Here is a 22,847-nt window from a genome sequence, read left to right as displayed (position 1 = left end):
TGTGTTATTAGATTAAGCCAATCTATGCAAAAGTCAGAGAAAAGATATCAACTCTGCATATATTATAATCTGCGCACTTATACACTCCATCTCCCACTTCAGCAACCCAAAATTACAGCATATTAACTTAAACATGCTTTTGTCCAGCCTTTATTCTCTTTTTACATTGTAATGTCTATATTTATTAAAACTAAAAAAGAGAAAGAAAAAAAAAACAGTTGTTTACTTTAGTATCTTTATCACATCCAATAACTGAAAGTCCTTTACTGTATAGCATGCAATTTATATCATGAAATGTTTTATACAAATACTGTTTAGAACAAAAACTGTTTTACATAGTTACTTTTCCCTTCCCCATAAAATTATTTCTAAGCACTAATGACATTATGTGGAGTATAAGCTTTTCAGTTCCCCACAAGTTTAACAAAGTCAACTAAAATCCAATCTTTCCACTTGTCCTTGTAAAGACACATTTCACTAATGTGATTGATGTTTTATAATCTCAGATTTATTTATTAATTTCAGTGTTGGTTATCTTTCTGCCCATCTTCATCTCCCAACCCTAGACTCTGGTTCTGGGAGATGGGTCAGTGTGTTTAGTGTCAGTCATTAAAAAAAAATAAAATTTCCTCCAACAATAGCTTTTAAGTTAGGAAATAAGACCAACTCTTCAAGGCTCTGCTATCTGTTTGCTAATCTCCTTTAGCAGCTAGTACCTGGACCCAACTCCCAGTAACTTGATTGTTCCCTCCTTTAGTAGTAGGGTGATAAAAGTTATCTGGGGGCATTGCTTTGGCTTCTATTTGCCATAGCCATTGATGACTGACTGCTGTGGTCAGCTGTAGTTCCTCAGACTACTTATCTTTTGTCTTCATCCCTCTGGTATGCTCCCTGGGAAGCCACTAAGGACTGCCGGGGGTCAAACATATTCTTTGCAGCTGTTCATGTGACATACTCAGGTGGGGGAGAACCACTTTTGCCAGTATAAGGCAAGGAATTGGCAGTTGCTCTTTAGCTAGCCCAGTCTGAGGATCTTTTTTTTTTTCTGGGGAAGGGGCCCTCCTACAAGCTGCTGTTTTTTAGGGGGGGGCATTAAATAAGTAAGTAAAAATCTAGACAATTTATTCTACTAAAGCTGATGAGATTTCAAGTTGGGCTTTGCAAAGAGGATTAGGCCACTGAGATTGTTTAAGGAACAAGAAAAGAGTTTTTACAATTGCCAGTGGTGGTTTACTTTCTGCAGCTGTTCCTCCTGTGAAGATGGCCTCTAGGATGCATTATTTCACTCAGCATTTTTTAACAGTCAGCCATCAATCCCAAACAAGTCTGTTAAACATATAACAACACCAGACTCATCGATTCCTTTTCTTCTGGTTGTCATGGTGTTTCTTTTTAGGGAAGTTGCCATGGGGTCAGTGATGAGAAGAGTCACCTACCCACATACTCAGAATTTTCCAAAAAATGTCACAGCTGAGATCCTGTAAGTCTCTTTGGATAGAATGCCATGGCTGTTTTTTTTTTTACCTCCGCTGAATTCCTTAAAAAGGTTAAAGAAATGATAAAATTATTTCAGAGAATTATCCTCCTTTCTTCCCTCCTTTCCCTATATTTCAGAAGCCTTCTGCAAGGCAAGAATCAAACTAAGTGGTCTCAGCAAGGCAATTCAGTTTTAAAATGTAATGGTGAGGAGTTTCAATAAGAAAGTAAGGTCTCCCACAAGCAGCTTTTTGTCATTTCAGTTAATAAATTTAGTTTTAAGCCAGTATTTTTGCGATATTTTTTTGGGAGAAAACGCACTTTATTGGAATAGACGGAGAATTGTTTTATCACACTCGAGATTGGAGAAAGCTTCACAGTGGATTATTATACAATCTTTTGCAAGCAACTTTTTGACTTTTTGCAGAGTTTGGCCTTACTGTGACATTACAGTGAACCAAAGGTGTTAGATCACTCATTGGAACTCTGTGGTCTGTTGGTAATTTAGTATTTTGTTACGTAATATTCTTCAGTTGCTTTTTACAATGGAGAACACCGGTGACAATACACCTGATGTGGAAACGATCCAGAAGGATGACATAAAATCATTAAAAGAGGAGATGGACAGCCTCAGAAAGGATATGGGTAAACTTTTTGATCTTGTTTAGGCCAAACTAAGTAACTTTACAAAAATCACTGATGAAGTGTCAACTCAGAGATGCATAAATTCCAATAGTTCTAATGAACCACAGGGGATAATTATAGGGACACAGAAAGAGGGAAAGTTACAATGTTTGACCCCTAAAGTATCTAATACCAGCCAAAAACAACACAGGATTGATGACAGTTTGGAATCATTATTGGACAGTTTTCCTATACCGAATAGTCAAGGTCAAAAGCGGAATGACTATCCTATTGACATGGATTATATTACTGAGCCATTGCAGAGTTTTAATCATTCAGGCTCCAACTGTACTTTTGATTTTTCTATATATGATATGGAGGATGAATTTAAATGTACAGGTGCGAGACCTAAAAATATTCCCATTAAAACATATTCCAACAAAGTGGGAAAACAGGAACACCATTCAAAAGGTACTGCAAATGTATCAAAACAACGATCACACCCCAATAACATTGATGCACAAACAAAAGACGCTGGTTATAATAAATTTAATAGATTTATAGAAACCAATTATAATTTTGACAGTACTGAGAAACGATGTGACACTAATTCTAAAGATAATGTAATATTAGGGACATTAAAGGACATGATTTTTTTTGTTGAGTAAAAAATTAAAAAATATTAATAGTGTTAAGGTAGATAATGCCTGTTTATATAAATGTATATCAATGAAAATTGTTCCGAAAGGATTAAGATTTTTTAAACAGCCTATGGGGTTCAAGTTGAATGATGGGATTATTAATGAATTTAATCAGTTTTTTGATGAATGTGGAATTAAATTTATGAGGCTCATCATTAAACACAATGATGACAAGTTAGCTCAACTTATACAGGAAACTGAGGATTTAAATCTTAAGATAACTACTGATTTGCTGTTCACTGAGTGGGAGAGGATGTATAATAATCAGTTTTCTTTAGCTGAGAAATACATACACACTTTGAGTGAGACGAAGCATAAGAAAATTGAGAGGGATGTAGAGCACTATGATCAAAGGAAAGTTTACCATTGGGGGATGAAAAATGAAAATTTTGAAGGGAGGGATGGTTATGAACAGTCCCGTTACTATAAATCTAGTAGTCGCAACAGATATGGAAATGTCAACTCACATTTTTGGATAGATCAGCCCCCTCAGGGAGAACCATACAGAAACAAAGGGGAAAGGTATCAGCAGAAAGACAGATACCAACCAAGGATTTGGAAGAATCAAAGGTAGTAGAGGGAAGGAAGAGAGGGAACATTCCAACTGTAGAATTGGCTGTTAATGGTCTTACCCATACATGGAATGGTTTCAACATTTACAATCATGCTGATATTGCAATTACTAAGACACACTTTTCGTTACTATCTAAGGGAATGAAATTCACACCCACCCCCAAGTTTCCATTAGTAGACAGCATAGTTGAATTCAAGAAATTCACTAGAAAGTTAAATCTAGCTGTCTTATTTAGTAAATCCCCCCCCAGCAATATAAATAGTGCTAATGTGCGATACCAACAATCAGAGCTTCAAGTTCCAAGTACATTTATACTGGTACAACATCCCACAATAGAGATTTATGAGAGAATTGTTTCTAGAGACATTTATAGATTGTACAAAGAGCATAAGCGAGATACCCAGGAGTCCAATTTAACCCCTGAAGAAAGTGAGGTATTAAAAAATTTATGGATTAACAGCAATGTAAGGGTTATGAAACCGGATAAGAGTGGGGGGAGATAGTACTTTCTGATCATTTGGCATACAGTAACAAGATACATCAAATATTATATGAATCGGGCAATTATGTGACCATATCTTTGAATGAAATCAATATAGCACATCAGAGAATAGATAGTTACATTGAAGAATTCTTGATTGATGGTAGAATAAACAAAGACACCTATAAGTTTTTAAAGGTGAAGAGCCCTAGGATGGCTACTATTGTTGGTATACCAAAAATTCATAAAAATATAATGGACCCCCCATTTTGACCTATCATATCTGGGAGTAAATCCAAGACATATCCCATGGGGAAATACATAGATGTTAAACTGAAACATATTTACAACTGTATATCACATCTAGTAAAAGATTCCTGGGATTTCTTAAGGAATTTCCCCACACAAATATGGGAAGATGATTATATATTTGCTACAATTGATGTCATTGATCGTTTTTCTTGCATACCGAAAAATATGGGCCTAGAAGCCTTTGGTAATAGTATTAGAAAATATGCAGGAATCACATGGGATGAGGTGAGTTTATTAATGGAAATGGTGGACATCATTCTGGATAACAACTTCATATATTTTGAAGGGGAGTATTTCTGGCAGACCAGGGGGGTGGCAATGGGAGCAGCTTGTGCTCCTATTTATGCCAACCTGGTCATGCTTGACTGGGAGGACTCTGTCCTTTTTTCTAGCCCTTATTTTGAGTACATTGCCCATTATGTTAGATTTTTAGACGGTATTTATATCATATGGAAATCAAGTGAAGAAGGACTATTAGAGTTCATCCAGTTTCTTAATCATAGTAGTGATTTTTTGAAATTCACTCATTCTCATAACAGGGTTGGTACGGCTTATCTTGACACATTTATATATACGGATGGAGGGAAATTACATTCCAAAATTTTTAGAAAGGAAATGTTTTCTAATGACTATTTATCTTACGCAAGTTGCCACCCTGAAAAATTAAAAAAGAATGTATATAAAGGTCAATGTATAAGGGCTATGAGGATGACTACAGAGTACGAACATTTGGTAGATGAGATCAATCTCATACACAATATGTTTCTCGAAAGGGGTTACCCACAAAAATTCTTGGATGATGTGGATAATTATGTTTTGAGTCTTTGGAACACCAAATATAAACCACTATTAGGGTTAGGCAACGAACTCATCCCATGAAATAATGGAAACAATGCATATGTGGGGAACAATACAAAATTAGGTGAAGATAAGTGAAGGGCACTAATTATGATGTACAATCCCCAAAGTAGAAATGTCTTACAGATCATTAAGAATTATTGGTATATATTACTTAGTGATGAAACAGTTAGGAGTAAAATAGGAGATAAACCAAGTACAGTGTATAAGATGGGAGCGAACATTAAAAGTCTATTAGAAAAGGGAAATACACACAGTAATGGAAAATGCAGAAATGCTACCCAACATACTACGAAATGTGGTTCATGTACCAGTGCTGTCATATTAATAAAAAGGAAATTATATTAAATAATGCTATTAAATCTAAGATTAGGTTCATCAGGGGGAATTGCAATTCTAAGATGTTAGTATACATTGCTGTTTGTTAGAGAGACCAGATGGCTTAGTGGTTAAGGTCTTCGCCTCCAATGCACAAGGTACAAGGTTCGATCCTGACCTCTGACTAATGCCTGTTTGGAGTTTGCATGTTCTCTCTGTGTCTCTGTGGGGTTTCTCCCATGTTCGAAAAACATGCTGAGTGTTTCCATCTCAAACTCACCAATGAATGGAGCTGTGGGCAGCAGCACAGACTCTACATAGTGCCCAATGGGGGGAAGAGTTGTAAAAAGACCAACCACTTTGGGCATCTATTGTGGTGCGCAGTATCCTCAAGATAGGAGAACATGGATTACAAACTGCGTGCCGTGGCAGGGCTAGCCACTCGATGGTGTAAAATATGGCTCTAGGTGATTCGGTCATGTTGACTGTCGCCAAATAAATGGGCATGGGTAGTTACCGGTGATAAGTGGGTTGAGGACCCGGCCTACTCTCTGACCCATGCCAGGGACCCATGCTAACGGTGGGAGGGGTATATGTGCCCCTATTGGCCAGTGTGTGCCCGCCATAAAAGCCCAGCAGCCCTGGGTCAATAGGCTACTGGCTGGCTGGTGTCTAGTTGCCCAGCCTGGGTTACCTGGGATAGCTTTGTTGAGTGAAAGCTGGACATAAAACCAACCAACCTGCCAAACATGAACTAAGAATTGCTACGCTTAATGTAGGTTCACTGACAGGACGCAGCTTAGAAGTAGATGCATGATGATACCAAGGAGGCTGGACATCCTATGTATCCAAGAGATGAGATGGAAGGGCAGTGCAACAAAGCCACTTGGCTTGGGATCCAAACTCTACTACTCAGGTGGTGGACAGGCTAGAAATGGTGTAGAAATTGTGGTGAGACAGAGGCTTCAGAAGTCAGTGAGGGATATCATCAGAATTAATGACAGACTCATGGCAATCGGACTCCAGTGTAATGATAGGACAGTATTCATAATCTCAGCCTATGCCCCACAGCAGGGTTGTGATAGTGAGGAAAAGAGTGCATTCAGACAGCAGTTGCAGGACCTACTAGATAAAGCAGGACAACATGAATTGGTGTTGATAATGGGTGACTTAAATGCACATATCGGGACAGACAGAACAGGATATGAGGACTGCCTGGGTCCACATGGGTGGAGCAATAGGAATAAAGAAGGAGAAGCCATTCTAGACTTCTGTCTGGCAAATGGCTTGATAGTAGCCAACACATGGTTCAGAAAGAGAGACAGTCACAAGATCACATAACGGAGTAGCCAACATGCAACTCAGGTAGACTTCCTCCTAGTAAGGAAAAGTCACTGGGGTAGAATCCATGATTGCAAAGTCATCCCCAGTGAAACAGTTAGTTCACAGCATAAACCAGTAGTTGCCACAATCAGCTGCAAGCAGTGGTCAGAGAAGGCTCTAAGGTCAACAGAGACCAGGATGAAGACCTGGAAGTTGACTGGAGAGAAAGTACAGCAGTTCAAGGAATTACTCAGGGCTCTAGCACCCCAAGAAGAGGAAGAAATAGGTGGAGTTGAAGAAGAGTGGCAGCGCCTAAAAACAGCATGTGTTAGGACTACAGAAAAGATATGTGGCCAAGCCAGGTATGGAAATAAGGTACATAAGGAAAGCTGGTGGTGGAATGCAGAAGTGCAGGAAGTAATCAAAAGAAAGAAGGAGTGCAGGAAGAAGTGGGAGATTGAAAAGACTGACCAAGCTAGGAAGGACTACTGGTTGGCTAACAAAGAAACTAAGAAAGAAGTTGCAATAGCAAAGAATAGGGCATCAGAGGCACTCTATCAGCTTCTGGAAAGTGACTCAGTAAGGGGCACAAAGAAACTATACCAGGTTGCAAGGCAAAGACAGAAAGATGAAGATAGTCAGACACCCTTCATAAGGGATTCCAGCAACAACCTGCTTACCAGCCCACAGGACATCAAAGGCAGATGGAAGAAGTATTTCCAGCAGCTTCTGAATGAAGAAAACCCCACAGAAGTGGTACTGCCCCAGAAACAGCCTACAATGAGAGTAGAAGAGGAGGCCAGCTTAGAAGAAGTAAGAGCAGCACTAAGGAAAATGAAGTCAGGGAAAGCAGCAGGCTCAGATGAGGTCACAGCAGATATGATAAAGATGCTGGGTGAGCTAGGGGAGAAATGGCTCCTGAGGGTATTAATTGCAGTGTGGAGAGAAAGGCATATTCCAGATGACTGGAGAATAAGCATACTCATGCCAGTGTACAAGAACAAAGGGGACATCCACAACTGTGGACAGTACAGAGGCATCAAACTCCTACCGCATTGCATGAAAGTTCTGGAGAGGGTGATTGATAAACGGATATGCAGAATGGTAGAATGTAAGTTGGGAGATGAACAGTTCGGATTCAGATCAGGATGCAGCACAATTGACCCGATGTTTGCATTGAGACAGATACTTGAGAAGAAACTAGAGAAGAGGAGAGAGTCAAACTGGGCTTTCCAAGACTTGGAGAAAGCATATGACAAGGTTCCAAGAAAGCTGATCTGGGCAGTACTGCAGTGGTTTGAAGTCCCAGAAACATTGGTAGAATTAGTACAGGCTATGTACAAGGACCCAGTGACTCAAGTATGAACAGTGTTTGGCCTCACTGAGGGGTTCCCAGTGGGAGTGGGTGTACACCAGGCTTCAGCTCTGAGCCCACTGCTGTTCATACTGGTAATGGACTACATCAGCAAACAGGTTGGAGGGGTCAGAGCAACAAAGCTGCTGTATGCAGACGATGTGGCAGTACAGGCAGACTCTGATCTAGAACTTCAGCAAAGGAGAGGAGAATGGAATGCAAATCTGAAGGCACATGGGATGAAACTAAGCACAGATAAGATAGTTCTAATGGCAGCAGAATGGGGAAATCAGAAGAAGCTGAGAATAGAGATAGATGGGAAGATAGTGGAACAGGTAAACCGCTTCAAGTATCTGGGAGGGTTGGTTGAGGAGAAGGGTAGTCTGAGTGAAGAGGTCAAAGCTAGAATCAGAGGGGCTGCAGCCAACTGGCATAGAGTATCAGGTGTAATATATGACAGAAGAATGCCAAAGAAGCTGAAAAGTTAGGTGTACAAGACAGTGGTGCGAACAGTACTACTGTATGGTACAGAAACCTGGGCAGTAAAGGCAGAACAGTTGAAGAAGCTAGAGGTGATGGAAATGAAGTGCCTGAGAAAGGTGGTAGGATGCACACTGTGGGACAGGCGAAGAAATGAGGACATAAGAACAGAAGCCAAAGTAGCTCCAATTGCAGAAAAGATCAAAGAAAACAGATTATGATGGTATGGGCACATGTGTAGAAAAGCAGAAGACAATCTGGTGAGGGAGATTTGGGACAGACAGGAAGAAGGTAAGAGGAAGCGAGGGCATCCAGCAAAGAGGTGGATGGATTGTGTGAAAGAAGATCTGCGACAGTCAGGCATGAGTGTTGAAGAAGGCAGGAGAGTGGCACTGAATCGAGAGAGTTGGCGACAGTTAATACGATACCCCGACCCCATGTAAATGGGAAAAAGGGGATGATGATGAGTATACATTGCTGTTTGTCAAGAATGTTACAGTTACTACGTGGGAACAACTGAAAGAAGTTTAAAAAAGCGTATATATGAACATATGTACAATATAAAGAAAAAAGATGAAAGAAGTGCACTGCTCAAATATATAGATACTAATGTGGATGATCACTATTTTAAATTTGAGTTGTTAGATTTGGTTAAAAATGACCCTAGAGGTGGAAATATTAAAAAAGTTTTAAATTACCGTGAAGCTCGGTGGCAAATATTTACTGATGCCACCACCCCACCAGGACTTAATGATAACATATCATTAAAGGCAATACTTGAGGTCAACTTATAGTCAAGTAGCACAAACATCCAGTTAGTTTTAGTAAGTTGATAGACCAAGGATTACAAGTGCAGGTCACACATTATTATTGATTTTGATATGTGTTATATGTATGCTATTATGTACACTACTCATATTATATATAAATAATTAATTGTTAAGAAATGTACATAGTTTTAGCAATTTATACCAGTGTCAATATAATAACAATTCTTGTGATGGATATACATAAGAATGAGATGTATAGATCATAAAGTTTATATGGTTGTGTATTATTCAAAGGGATATATTTGGATACAATGTTACTTTAAATTTTAGCTGGTGATTTGGTACCAAAGAAGTTTTAAAAAGATGGACAATCAAAGACAGAATAGTTCTGAAGAAGCTCAAGAGGTTTGAGTGAAAGCGCTTAACCGTGACAGTTTGTCCGTGTTTTATATATATTTTTAAAAAAGAAAAGTTCTGATATACCTTATATGTATTTTAGTTTTGTGCAACCAGCGTTTTGTTTTTCATTAGTTTGTCAGTACGCTTGTTAGCATTGTAGCTGTTCAACAACGGATTGCTTGGATTTCCACAAGCAGCTTTTTGTCATTTCACTTAATAAATTTAGTTCTAAGCCGGTATTTGTGTGATATCTTTTTGGGAGATGGAGAATTGTTTTATCACACTCGAGATTGGAGAAAGCTTCACAGTGGATTATTATACAATCTTTTGCAAGCAACTTTTTGACTTTTTGCAGAGTTTGGCCTTACTGTGACATTACAGTGAACCAAAGGTGTTAGATCACTCATTGGAACTCCATGGTCTGTTGGTAATTTAGTATTTTGTTACATAATATTTTAGGTAGAGGCTTACTGGTATAACCAGATGCTCTACCTTAATAAAATTAGAAATCTCATCTGTTAAAATGTTACACATTCTTAATTCAGCAATAACATTAACATGTCTTATAACATTTATCACATCTTTAAATGTGATACATTTATAGGTGTCATCATGCGCAAGCAAAACTCTAATCTTGTTAACATACAAGTCCGTGTCCATCAAGACAACGACCCTGCCTTTGTCAGCTGGTCGTATAACTAATGCTGTATTTTCACTCAAGGTTCTCAGCGCTATTTTTTCCTCTAAAGATAAATTATAAAAACTTGTACATCTGCCATTGTCCTTAGAAGATTTCAATTGATCTTCACTAGTCTTGATAAATGTCTCAGTAACTGGATTACTCAGGGGGACATGCGTACTGGGCTTCTTCAAGCATTGAGCATTTACATCAACTCAAGTGCTAGCACCAAATAACTTTTTCAATTGTAAATTCCTATCAAACTGCGTAAGGTCTAGAACTGTTTCAACATACTTATAACTCTCTACTGGTGCAAAGTTCAGGCCTCTACTGAGTACACGATATTGCATATCAGATAATACAACACTAGATAAATTATAAACAAGTTGAGTAGTACCTGAAATCATACAGAGATTTTTCTCCGTTTCTGTTCTCTGCTCCCTGAGCATCATCCTTACCCAGTCTCCTGTATTTCCATTTTTCTGTCTTTCTTTTTCACAGGTGCTGGCAGCTGGGGAAAAAACAGCTGCGAGTACAAAGCGCTACCAGACCGCAGTTTGTAGATGTTGCTGTCACATTAACAGGGAGCCCACTATGAAGTTGTCATTCACTGTCTGTTCGGTTCTCCTCCAACACTCCCACTACTGGTGCCACCTCTGGTAAGGCTTCCAATTGAACCTCTTTCATCAAATTGGCTGCTGATATCTCCTCTGGAGACACATTGTTAGTTGGCTGAACAGGATCCAGACGTGATTGGCTAACCTGAGCAACCTGGCTAGCTGACTTCATCGATCTTGTTCCTTCTGAATTCTGCTTCATATTAACAGATGGAACCTTTGGCAATAGAAACATATTGCCCGTGCTAAAGTCCAAGAAATCTCTATTAAGTTTCTTCATCTTAATTTGCTGAAGTTTCATGTCATACACACTGACAGCACAATATAAAGAATCCATCTTAGTGAGATAATCCTCACTTGAAAATCTCCTTTCAATCTCTGATTGATGTTGCTCAATAGATTTGACCAATCGTTCTTCTGGTTGAAAAAATTCTATTAGCAACTGCATGTATTTACAGCTGGTTTTTAAATTAATGGCCTGCCAACGAGCTAACAGCTCTGGATGATGGTCCCCATATGTTGGCATAGCTCATACCTCGGGGTGCTATATGAAAGTGCAAGCAGGCTTCCATATGTAGGCGCTGCCACTGAAGACTCCTAAGCTTATATAGTTAATTTTCTACGCAGAAAACAACTCCATAAAACACTCACTGTCACCAGTTATAGAAGCAGCTGTGAAATTCACTTTTTCCTTTGAGGGGACTACATTTAAAAGAGGATTACTATCCATAGTTGCAAGTCTCCTCATCCATTCACGAAATGTCCTCGCTGCAGGTGTAGCAGGATGATATTCCAGTTCAACAGGATCAATAAAATTAGGCATGCATGCCTTTTCCCTTGTAACACAAGAATAAATGAAATGCAGAAACCAATTATAGGCAGAAGAGGTCCGTGTAAGCAAATACGGAACCAAGCAAAGAGAAATTTCCAGAGACCACCAGGCTGATATAAAAGTTTAATGAGAACGTTAGTGATTTCAGGAAACATCCTTCATCAGACAAATACTACATGATAAAAACAGAGTATTTAAACAGCTGTCAACCAATGAGCATCAAGGAACCTATATGTGAGGTCTATGCCTTTTTAAGTAGCTTCAGAGGCCAACATCAATCAGACGATAAGTCTTCCAGTTTTCTTTCCAACTTTCCAAAATAAGGGAGAACATAAATTACATTTGTTAGATGTGCATAGACAGTTACATTTCTATTTGCACAGGACTAAAGCTTTTTGTAAATGTGACCAACTTTTTCTTTCTTACTCCAAACTATTTCTGGGCAATCCAGTTTCTAAAGTTACTATTGCCCACTGGATTTCCCAATGTATTATGCAGACATATTCTGTCAAGGGGATTCCCCCTCCTGAACAGGTTAAAGCACATTCGGCCAGATCTATGGCTAGTTCAGTGGTTTTTTGGTCTATAGTTTCACGGGATCATATTTGTTCTGCAGCTACATGGTCCTCATCTCATACTTTCGTTACACATTATAAATTGGATGTAGTATCCCAGAACAGGACATCTTTTGGCTCCGCTGTACTCCAAAATATCCTTCCATGAGGCTCTCCTAGGTGTATAGTAGCTGGGGACTCAGTCCCACAGGTTTAAGACCAAATGAAGACAACTATTTCAGATAAAGAAGTTATGTGCTCACCATAATGTTCCATCTGATTAGTTCTTCATTTGTTTTCAACCATTCCCACCCTCCTTCCCCTGACCTTGTCTGATTTGTTTGGGGATAATATAAATGTAGAAGTTGGACACCCTCAAGATGTCCTGTGTTCTACTCATTGTTTAGAGAGGCTTTTTTTCTGATAGTGACAAGGTCTTGTTGGGTCAGGTATGAGTAACAGGTTGAGCAGGAAACTCAGTCTGAAGGGAGGAAGGAGACAGGGGTATTATGGGTAAGAGGAGGAGCTTTGAGCTCAGATCAGATGCTGGATATGTGGCCAAGTGAGATCCGATACAGATCTGTAACCTACAGGTTGAAGACAAATGAAGAACAAGTACTCAGATGGAACATTATGGTGAGTACGTAACTTCTTTGTTGTTTTAATAAATGCTTTTTAATCTTTGAGCCATCTGTCAACACTAGACATTCTGTTAATTTTCACAGATAACACCACAGTAATGTGGTACATAAACATTCTGGGAGTAACCTGGTGCAACATCTCTTGGCAGATTTGTTACATTCCATCAGAGTAAAACAGACAAGATAAGGAAGGCCAGGAATTGATTCATTTGTGAGGAAATTCTCAAGTAGTTCTTTTTGCTTCCAGCTACAACTAACAGGTAAAGAAATTCTGATTCCTTGCCCTCAAACCTGGAAGTCAGATGCCTTTTTCAATCCCACGGGCAGGAGTGTTATTGTATAACTTACATTCTTTCCTCTGATATTTAGGGTTCTTCTAAAGATTCTGCAGGACTGTCAAGAGGTAATTGTGATAACTCCATTTTGTCTCAGGCTACAGTGGTTTTCCCTTTTTTTGAATATGTCCAGGGGCAATTGCCACAACCTATGTCACAGAATGGACTTACTCCCACAGTACAGGGGTTGTTTGATACACATCATCCTTCAATTTCTTCAGTTTGACTGCCTCGATGATAGACTGTTGAAACCATTCAGGCACCTTTTTTCCTAAGGATATGTATCAGATATTAAAGGAGGTAAAGAAACCTACAAAAAGAAAAACATAGATGGTTAAGTGTCAAAGATTTTTTTTAGTTGATGCCATTCCTAGAACCAGGCTGCTTTTAAGACTCAGTGCCCCTAGATCTACAATATTTGTGTGAGATATTTTCCTGTGGCCTCTCTCTTGCATTTATCAAGATTCATGTGTTGGCCATACCTGCTTGACTGTCCTGAGATCCCTTCCCTTTTCTCTCCTACCTCAAAATGAAACCATTTTTGAAAAGGGATTCTACATTCCTAGAACACTGGTGCCTCTACTTTGGATATTAATTTTTTATTGAGAAAATGAACACTGTTTCCCTGGGAACTTGCTTTACTGTTTTGAAGATGTTCTTCGTGTTTCACTGATGCAGTCATCACACTTTGGTTATCCTGCCAGGGGTAGCCCTCAGTTGGCCCGAATACCAGAGGCTTAGTATTTCTGCGTCAGTTGCTGTCACTCCATGACTGACATCAGGTCATCAGTGGTATAAAATCAGGCAGCCAATGTCATTACATCAGTCTTTCTTGCTGAGGAGCCTGAAGCAGTTCGCACGAGTGCCAGTCGGCTGCTACCTGAGTTTTCATTTCCAAATTGTAGTTGAAATCTTCTAAAGCTAAGTACCCCATTGAGTATCCTTTTTTCTTGCTCTAACCGATGTCAGAAAAAGTTAACAATTGTCTCACCTGTGGAAAGCAAATACCACACTGAGACTTCCATTCTTACTGCGTCATTTGAGCCTGCAGCTTCAGAGTTAAAATTCCTCTCTTGGAAAATAGTCTTGCTTCTGGCCATCACTTCAGCAAGAACAGTTACAGAGCTACAAGCACTCATGGCTGTAGAGCCCTTCATCATTTTCCATGCTGACAGGGTCTACCTCAGGACTAACCCATCCTTCATGCCTAAAGTGGTGTCCAGTGTGGCTCTCAACCAATCCATTCATTTGCCCACCTTTTTCCCTAACCCACAAAACAAGGGGGGGAAAGGATTCTGCACTCTCAAGATTTGCACAGACAGCTCAGATTCTGTGGATAGGACTAAATCTTTTAGAAAAACTGACCAATTGGTAGTCAAATTCGCAGCAGGGGCAGAGGATAAGGCCATATCCAAACAAACAATCTCCAACTGGATAGCACACTGCATCCATTTCTGCTACAAACAGCATTAGAAACCACCCCCAAAGGGGAGCAGGATGCATTCCACCAGGCAACCTCCACCTCTGCAGCTTTTCTCAGAGGGATCCCAATCAGAGACATCCTGGAGGCTGCAACATGGACTTCTGTTCATACCTCCACCAAGCAGTACCACCTGTCTATCTTCTCTAAATCCAGGGCAGGCTTTGCCATCGCAATCTTGCAGGGCATCCTAGCCAGCCCCCAGTCTTTTTGACTGCCTCCATCCTTTTCTTCAGCTTTGGGAATCAACCCAAGTGTGATGACTGCAACAGTGAAACACAAAGAACATAGTACAGTTGTGTACACTTACCATAACTGTAGATGTTTGAGTGTATTCACTGTTACAGTCCTGGTTTCCACCCTCCACCCCCCTTGTCTCTCTCTCTCTCTCTCTCTTCCTCTCTCCTTACAGGGAAATTTTGGTATTTACTTTACTGGTGGTGTTCTTCCACCATAACCTAACTCCCTATTTGGGGGTTCCTGACAACTGGGGCAAGAAAAACTGATGTAATGGCGTCGGCTGCCTGATTTTATACCAATGACAACCTGACGTTAGTCCTGGAGCAACAGCAACCGACGCAGAAATACTAAGCCTCTGGTATTTGGGCCAACTGAGGGCTACCCCTGGCAGGGTAACCCAAGTGTGATGACTGTAACAGTGAATACACTCGAACATCTACATTAATGGCAAGTGTACACAACTGTACTTTCTTAACTGTGACTTCTGCAAAAAATGTGTCTGGGTTACATGCTCTTAAGGCAAGTCATCCTTATTTATTTCAAAGATAAGGTTACTTTGAGAGCAAATCCTTCCTTTATCCCTAAGGTCTTCTCAGACTGTACTTAAGCAAGGCTATCCATCTCCCTGTTTTTCTTTCAGGAACAAAAAAAAAATAAGGGAGTAAGAATTTCACATATTCTGGATATCCTTCGATGAATTAATAGGTTTACCTTTATATTACCGAGAATGACAACTACGGACGCACTATTGTGCAACTTTAAAATGTGAAAATCAAACATTGAACATTACCGAAGTTCGAAAATCAAAATCTGGAAAACCATATTCGAAGATTTTTGAACTACATATTACACTACACATCGTTATGTGGGGGGGGAGCATCCATGCACCCCCACAACCCCTACTTTAATATACTAACTCCAAGATCACACTACAATGACAGAAAGGGTTCATTTCCCAATCCCCGCTATAGTGCGATCTGCACCTGAAATGCCGAATCTACAATGAGCGAATACCAATGTGCAGTCACTCATTACAAATTCGGACCATTTTTTTTCGACATTCTGTGTTTTTGGAAATGCACTTTCAACCTTCTTGGGATCGAACTTGAGCATATCAGTAATATAAAGGTAAACTGAATTAATATCATATGATCGAATGATTAAAACATAGAACCTCATTTCAGGAAGAAGAGAGCATTGAACGTGTTATTCATTGAAAACTGACATCAACGAGTCTCACCACATCAAATAGCAACGTTAGCATCTTACTTGTTACTTTTGGGATGTATAACATGATGGGAATAAATATGTATATTCTTTCAAACTTACGTTTAGTTGTTGGTCAACTATTGCTGATTAAGGCATTCATTACTTTTGTGTCTCTGAATTGTGGTTAGATGTTTTAATTGTTTGATCATGTCATATGTATCCCCTTAGACAACACAAATACTACAATATCAGTAGTAAAACCTTTAGGAGTGCTGATCAGCTGTTTGTCTCCTATGGAGGTAAGAAAAAGAGATAAGCAGTTTTTAAATAGTTTTTAAATGGTTGTTCCATGCTACGGCTTTTTGTTATTCTCATCTTAACAAGTCATTTCTAGGCAAATGCAGGACTCATTCTCCCATGGTTCTGCTGCGTTTTTAGTTTATTGGATAGGGATGAATTCTATAAATTTCTAGCAACAGTGACTCAGTGCATACCTTTAACAAACATTACAAACTAAATTTTTTTGTCTAGGTCCAGAATAGGCTTTGCTGGGTCTATTTTCCAGGGGGCTCCTGAACTCTCCACCTACCTCCTCCCTTGTTTTCTAAGATTGGATATTTTCCCCATATAGCTTAGGCTATTGCAGTAGTGATGTAGTAATGAACATAGTTACACTGTTAACAGTAGATGTTTAAATAGATCACTGCTACAGTAGTTGGTTCCTCCCTCCGCCCACCTATTTTTATGCCAGGGTGTAGGATTTTTATTTGTACTGGGTGATGTTTAAATAGATCACTGCTACAGTAGTTGGTTCCTCCCTCTGCCCACCTATTTTTATGCCAGGGTGTAGGATTTTTATTTGTACTGGGTCTGTTTGCCAGGGCTTTAGCCTCAGAATTTCTGATGCCCTAGCCACTGAGTTTATCCCACTCTATCATGCAGGAAAGTGGCTAGAGTACAAGGTGCTCTAAAGCTTTGGAAGCTGGCCATTGGGTGTAATTCTTGGAAATACTTCCCATATAGTTTAGGTTACTGCAGCAGTAATCTAATCAAGCATGTACTGCTGTAGTATGTTTATTTACACAATTGTATTTCCTTACATGCGCCTTTACACCTCTATCATAGGCTCACAGGTGTATACATTAACCACCAGTTAAGCAGAGTTCTGTGTGTTGCCCTTGAGGTTTCTGAGATAACTGTAGAAGGCCTTATGGTTAGCTTTCACCTGAAAGAATATCTTAATCTCAAAGTTGCCTTTGCTTGACTTAATTGCCCCACTTAGTTGCCTATTTACTTTGATGAGAGAGTTTTTACCTTTATGGAAATTATCCTTCCTGATTTTTGTTATAATGTTTTTCCTTTTGTTGTATAGCCTGTTTAGTTTGGGATGCCACCATGTAGGTTTGTTTCTGGGGCTAGTTCTTGGCTTATTTGTAGGTATAGCAGACTCTGTTCAGCCATTGGCATGGTTGTACAGAGTTTGAGAGCAATTCAGCATAGACTGCTGTGTTCTCAGGGTTTGGAGAGGCATTGAATTTTGACAAGCCATCACTTAACAACAGGTAATTTGTCTTGAAATAGTTCCTAACTGTTACTGGTTTTAATGGGATTATGGAGCTGATTTTGATTTTGAAGGAGACAGTTTTGTGGTCAGACCTTACCAGAGAGGTGAAGACATTGGGGGTGCAGCATTGTTCCATATTTGTGAGCACAAAGTCCAGTATGTTGGAGCCTCTTGTGGGTATATTCACTATTTGGCCAAGGTTGATTGTGTTTACAAAGTCCAGGAATCTCTTTGCCTGTAGATATGAGGCTGTATAGGATGCCAGAGACCAGTTGGCAAAATGGTTAAAGTCTTCGCCTCCCATGCACAAGGCACAAGGTTCAATCTTGACTTCCAGCCAGTGCCTATTTGGAGTTTGTGTATTCTCCCTGTTTCTCTGTGGGATTCCTCACACCTCTGAAATGAATACTGAGTGTTTCCATCTCAAACTCATCAATGAAAGGAGATGTGAGCAGTGGCACTGACTCTATTTTGTGCCATATAGGTGGAAGAGTTGTAGACCAACCACTTTCAGTATCTACTGTGGTACGCAGTGTCCTCAATACAGGGGAACACGGATCACAGACTGTGTGCTGTGGCAGGGCTAGCCACTCAGTTGTTTAAAGTATGGGTCTAGGTGATTCAGTCATGTTGACTAATGTTGCCAAAATGGGCATGGGTATGTGCCAGTGATAAGTGGGTTGAGGACCCACCCTACTCTAACCTATCTCAGGGACCCTATGTTAATGGTGGGAAGAGTATATGAGCCCCTTTTGGCCAGTGTGTGCCACAATAAATCCCAGCAGCCCTGGGCAATAACTTACTGGCCAGCTGGTGTCCAGTTGCCCAGCTTGGTTTATCCAGGATAACTCTGTTTTAGCAAAAGCTGAATATAAAACCAATTAACCTGCCAAACATAAACTAAGAATTTCTACACTCAATGTAGGTTCACTGACAGGATGAAGCTTGGAAGTAGATGACATGATGGTAAGGAGGAGGCTGGGCATCCTATGTATCCAGAAGACAAGACAGATGAGCAGTGCAGCAAAGCCACTTGGCTTAGAATCCATAGTCTACTACTGAGGAGGTGAACAGGCTAGAAATGGTGTGGGAATTGTGGTGAGAGAGAGACTTCAAAAGGCAGTGAGGGATGTCATCAGAATTAGTGATACACTCTTTGCAATCAGACAGCATTGTAATGATAGAGCACTATTCATAATATAATCCTATGCTCCACAGCATAGGCAATGTACAAAGAGTACATTTAGAGAGCATTTGCAGGACCTACTAGATAAAGCAGGACATGAATTGGTGTTGATAATGGGTGACCTGAATGCACATATTGGGACAGTCACAACAGGATAGGAGGACTGACTGGGTTCACATGGCTGGGGCAACAGGAATAAAGAAAAAGTCCATTCTAGACTTCTTTCTAACAAATGGCTTGATAGTAGCCAACACATGGTTTGGAAAGAGAGGCAGTCAGAAGAGCACATACAAGAGTGGCTGACATGCAACTCAGGTAGACTTCCTCCTAGCAAGAAAAGGGCACTGAGGTAGAATCTGTGGTTGCAAAGTCATCCCCAGTAAAACAGCCCACAGTGTAAACCAAATGAGCTGCAAGCAGTGGTCAGAGAAGGCACTAAGGTCCACAGATACCAGGCTGAAGACCTGGAAGTTGACTGTAGAGAAAGTACAGTAGTTCAAGGAGGTACTCCGGGATCTAGCACCCCAACAGGAGGAGGAAGAGTAAATAGGTGGAGTTGAAGAAGAATGGCAGTACCTCAAAAGAGCATGTGTGAGGAGTACAGAACAGATATGTGGCTGAGCCAGGTATAGAGATAAGATACATAATAAAACCTGGTGGTGGAATGCAGAAGCCCAGGAATACATCAAAAGAAAGGAATAGTACAGAAAAGGTAGGAGATAAAAAAAAAACAGACCAGGCTGGGAAGAAATACTGGTTGGCTAACAAAGAAGCTAAGACAGAAGTTGCAATAGTAAAAAACAAGGCATCAAGACACACTCCACAGCTTCTGGAAAGTGACTCTGGTGGCACAAAGAAGCTATGACAGCTTGCAAGGCAAAGACAGAAAGATAAAGGAGATAGACACCCCTCATAAGGGATGCCAGCAAAAACATGCTCACTAGTCCACAGGACAGCAAAGGCAGATGGAATGAGAACTTCCAGCAGCTGCAGAATGAAGAAAACCCCAATGAAGCTGTACTATCCCAGACACAGCCTATGATGAAAGAAGAAGAGGAGCCCACCATAGAAGAAGTAAGAACAGCACTAAGAAAAATGAAGTCAGAGAAAACAGCAGACTCAGATGAGGTCACAGCAAATATGACAAAGATGCTGGGTGAGATAGGGGAGAAATGGCTCCTGAGGGCACTCATGGCAGGCATATCCCAGATGACTGGAGAGTAGGCATACTTCTGCCAGTGTACAAGAACAAAGGTGACATCACAAACTGTGGGAAGTACAGAGGTATCAAACTCCTGTCACATTGCATGAAAGTTCTGGAAAGAGAGAGTGATAAATGAACCAAGCAGAAACTTTGCAGTATGGAGGGTGTGAAGTTCACTCCTTGAAATATGTTATGCACCTAATTCACTAATAAAATTCAAACTTTAAAATACGTACTACAAAATAATAAAATAGTAGGTAGTCAACAGTTGAGTTACTACCCACTGTAACTACTCCCTTGCTCCAAATAACCTGATTATATATAAATTAATGAATGTCTTTAATGCTTTTCATTGTACTCAACTAGGATCACTTGTTTGTGTTTCAGTAAAGAATATTCCATTTATTAACTCAACTGTGGACTACCTACTATTTTATTATTTTGTAGTATGTATTTTAAAGTTCAAATTTTATTAGTGTACTAGGTGCATAACATATTTCAAGAAGTAAACCTCACACCCTCCACACTCTGCTTGGTTTATTTTTGACCCAGTATAGGTTGCATACTACGTTTTCTGAAACTTTGAGGGATACCACAGATTTTTCTTTTTGTACAGATTGATAAAAGAATACCAGAGTAGTAGAAACTTAGATGGGAAATCAGCAGTTCAGATTCAGATCAGGACGCAGCACAACTGACCAAATGTGTGAGACAGTTGAGAAAAAGCTATACATAAGGAAAGAGTCCAATTGGACATCCCTAGACTTGGAGAAAGCATATGACAGGGTCCCAAGAAACCTGATTTGGGCAGTCCTGTGGTGGTTCTAAGTCCCAGAAACATTGGTAGAATTGTTGCAGGCTATGTACAAGGATCCATTGACTCCATTAAAACAGTGTTCGGTCTTACAGAGGGGTTTCCAGTGTGAGTTGGTGTGCATCAGGGTTCAGCTGCAAGCCTTCAACTGTTTATACTGATGGTGAATTTCATTTAGCAAACAGGTTGGAGGGGAAAGATCAACAAAGCTGATGTATGTAGACAATGTGGCTTTACAGGCAAATTCTGAGCAAGAACGTCAGCAAAGGATAAGATAATGGAATGCAAAACTGAAGGCACATGGAATGATACTGGGTGCAGATAAGACAGCGGTAATGGCAGCAAATTGGGGAAATCAGAAGAAGCTGAGAAGTGAGAAAGAAGGAAAGGTAGTGGAAAAACTTAACAGCTTCAAGTATCTAGGAGGGGGTGGTTAAGGATAAGGGAGGTCTGAATGAATGAAGAGGTTAAAGCTACAATCAGGGGGGCTGCAGCAATCTAGTGTGTCAGGTGTAGTGTATGATAGAAGAATGCCAAAGAAGCTGAAAAGTAAGATGTACAAAAAAAGTGGTATGGCCAGTGCTACTGTATGGTACAGAAACCTGGGAAGTAAAGCCAGAGCAGATGAGAAGCTAGAGGTGATGGAAATGAAGTGCCTGAATGAGTGTCAGGATGCAAACTGTGTGCCAGATGAAGAAATGAAGACATAAGAGCAGAGGTCAGAGTAGCTCCAGTTGCACAAAAGATCAAAGAGGACAGATTGTGGTGGTTCAGGCTTGTGCAGAAAAGCAGAAGATGGCTTGGTGAAAAGATTTGGGACAGTAGGAAGAAGGCAAGAGGAAACGAGGACATCCAGTGAAGAGGTGGATGGATTGTGTGAGAGAAGATTTGTGACAGTCAGGCATGAGTGTAAAAGAATGCAGGAGTGTGGCAGCGAATCAAGAGAGATGGAGACAGTTAACACAACACCCTGACCCCATGTAGAAAATGTGAAAAAGGGGGTTTATGATGATTTTAGAAGTAAAGTTTCCTGTGAGTAGGGTGTTACAACTTATGGCAAGTATCTCCAGTAGGTCCAAGTATGCATTGTAAGCTTCTTGAGACATGGAGGGTGACTTCTATAGCTGGCTAGGATATGGTACAAGATTTTGTCTATGATAATCTGCAAGTGGAAGAGCTTCAGTATGTCATATTTTCATTACTGAAGTGTGCTTTCTGAATCCTCAAAATGTTTGAAGCATACTGATGCCACTATAACTATTCCACAATATATCTTTTTGTGATAACATATCAGCTTCAATATACAACGCCTCCAATCTTACTATATGAGGAACATTCCAAACAGTACAGTACAGTACTACTTAATTCTTTTAGCTATTTTTTCATGAGTAAAAAAGCGCTGGGAGCTTAGCAGTTGATGTGTTAGGAAGTTATGCTATTGCACTCTGCTTTATGTTTTAACTTTGGGATTACAAGCTACTAAGGAAATGTACTTACGAGATCTGTTAATATCTCAACCCTGTCTTAAACTTAATCTTAGATCTCTAACAATTACTACCCCTTTCTCTTCTGGGCTTTGTAGATTTGTGATTAGGCACATGTACAGTGTATATAAAAAGTGTACACACCTCTGTTAAAATGCCAGGTTTTTGTGATAAAAAAATGAGACCACAATAAATCATTTCAAAACTTTTCCCACCTTTAATGTGACCTATTATCTGTACAATTCAATTGAGAAACAAATCTGTGAGGGGAAAAATATATAAAATAAAAAACATACAATAAGCCAGTTGCATAAGTGTGCACACACTTAAACTAATAC

Source organism: Protopterus annectens, chromosome 3.part1, assembly GCF_019279795.1.
Source record: "Protopterus annectens isolate FY-2018-M chromosome 3.part1, PAN1.0, whole genome shotgun sequence".
In the NCBI taxonomy this organism is placed as follows: domain Eukaryota; kingdom Metazoa; phylum Chordata; order Ceratodontiformes; family Protopteridae; genus Protopterus; species Protopterus annectens.
The sequence above is the reverse complement of the archived record's forward strand: the minus strand, read 5'-3'. Positions refer to the sequence as shown.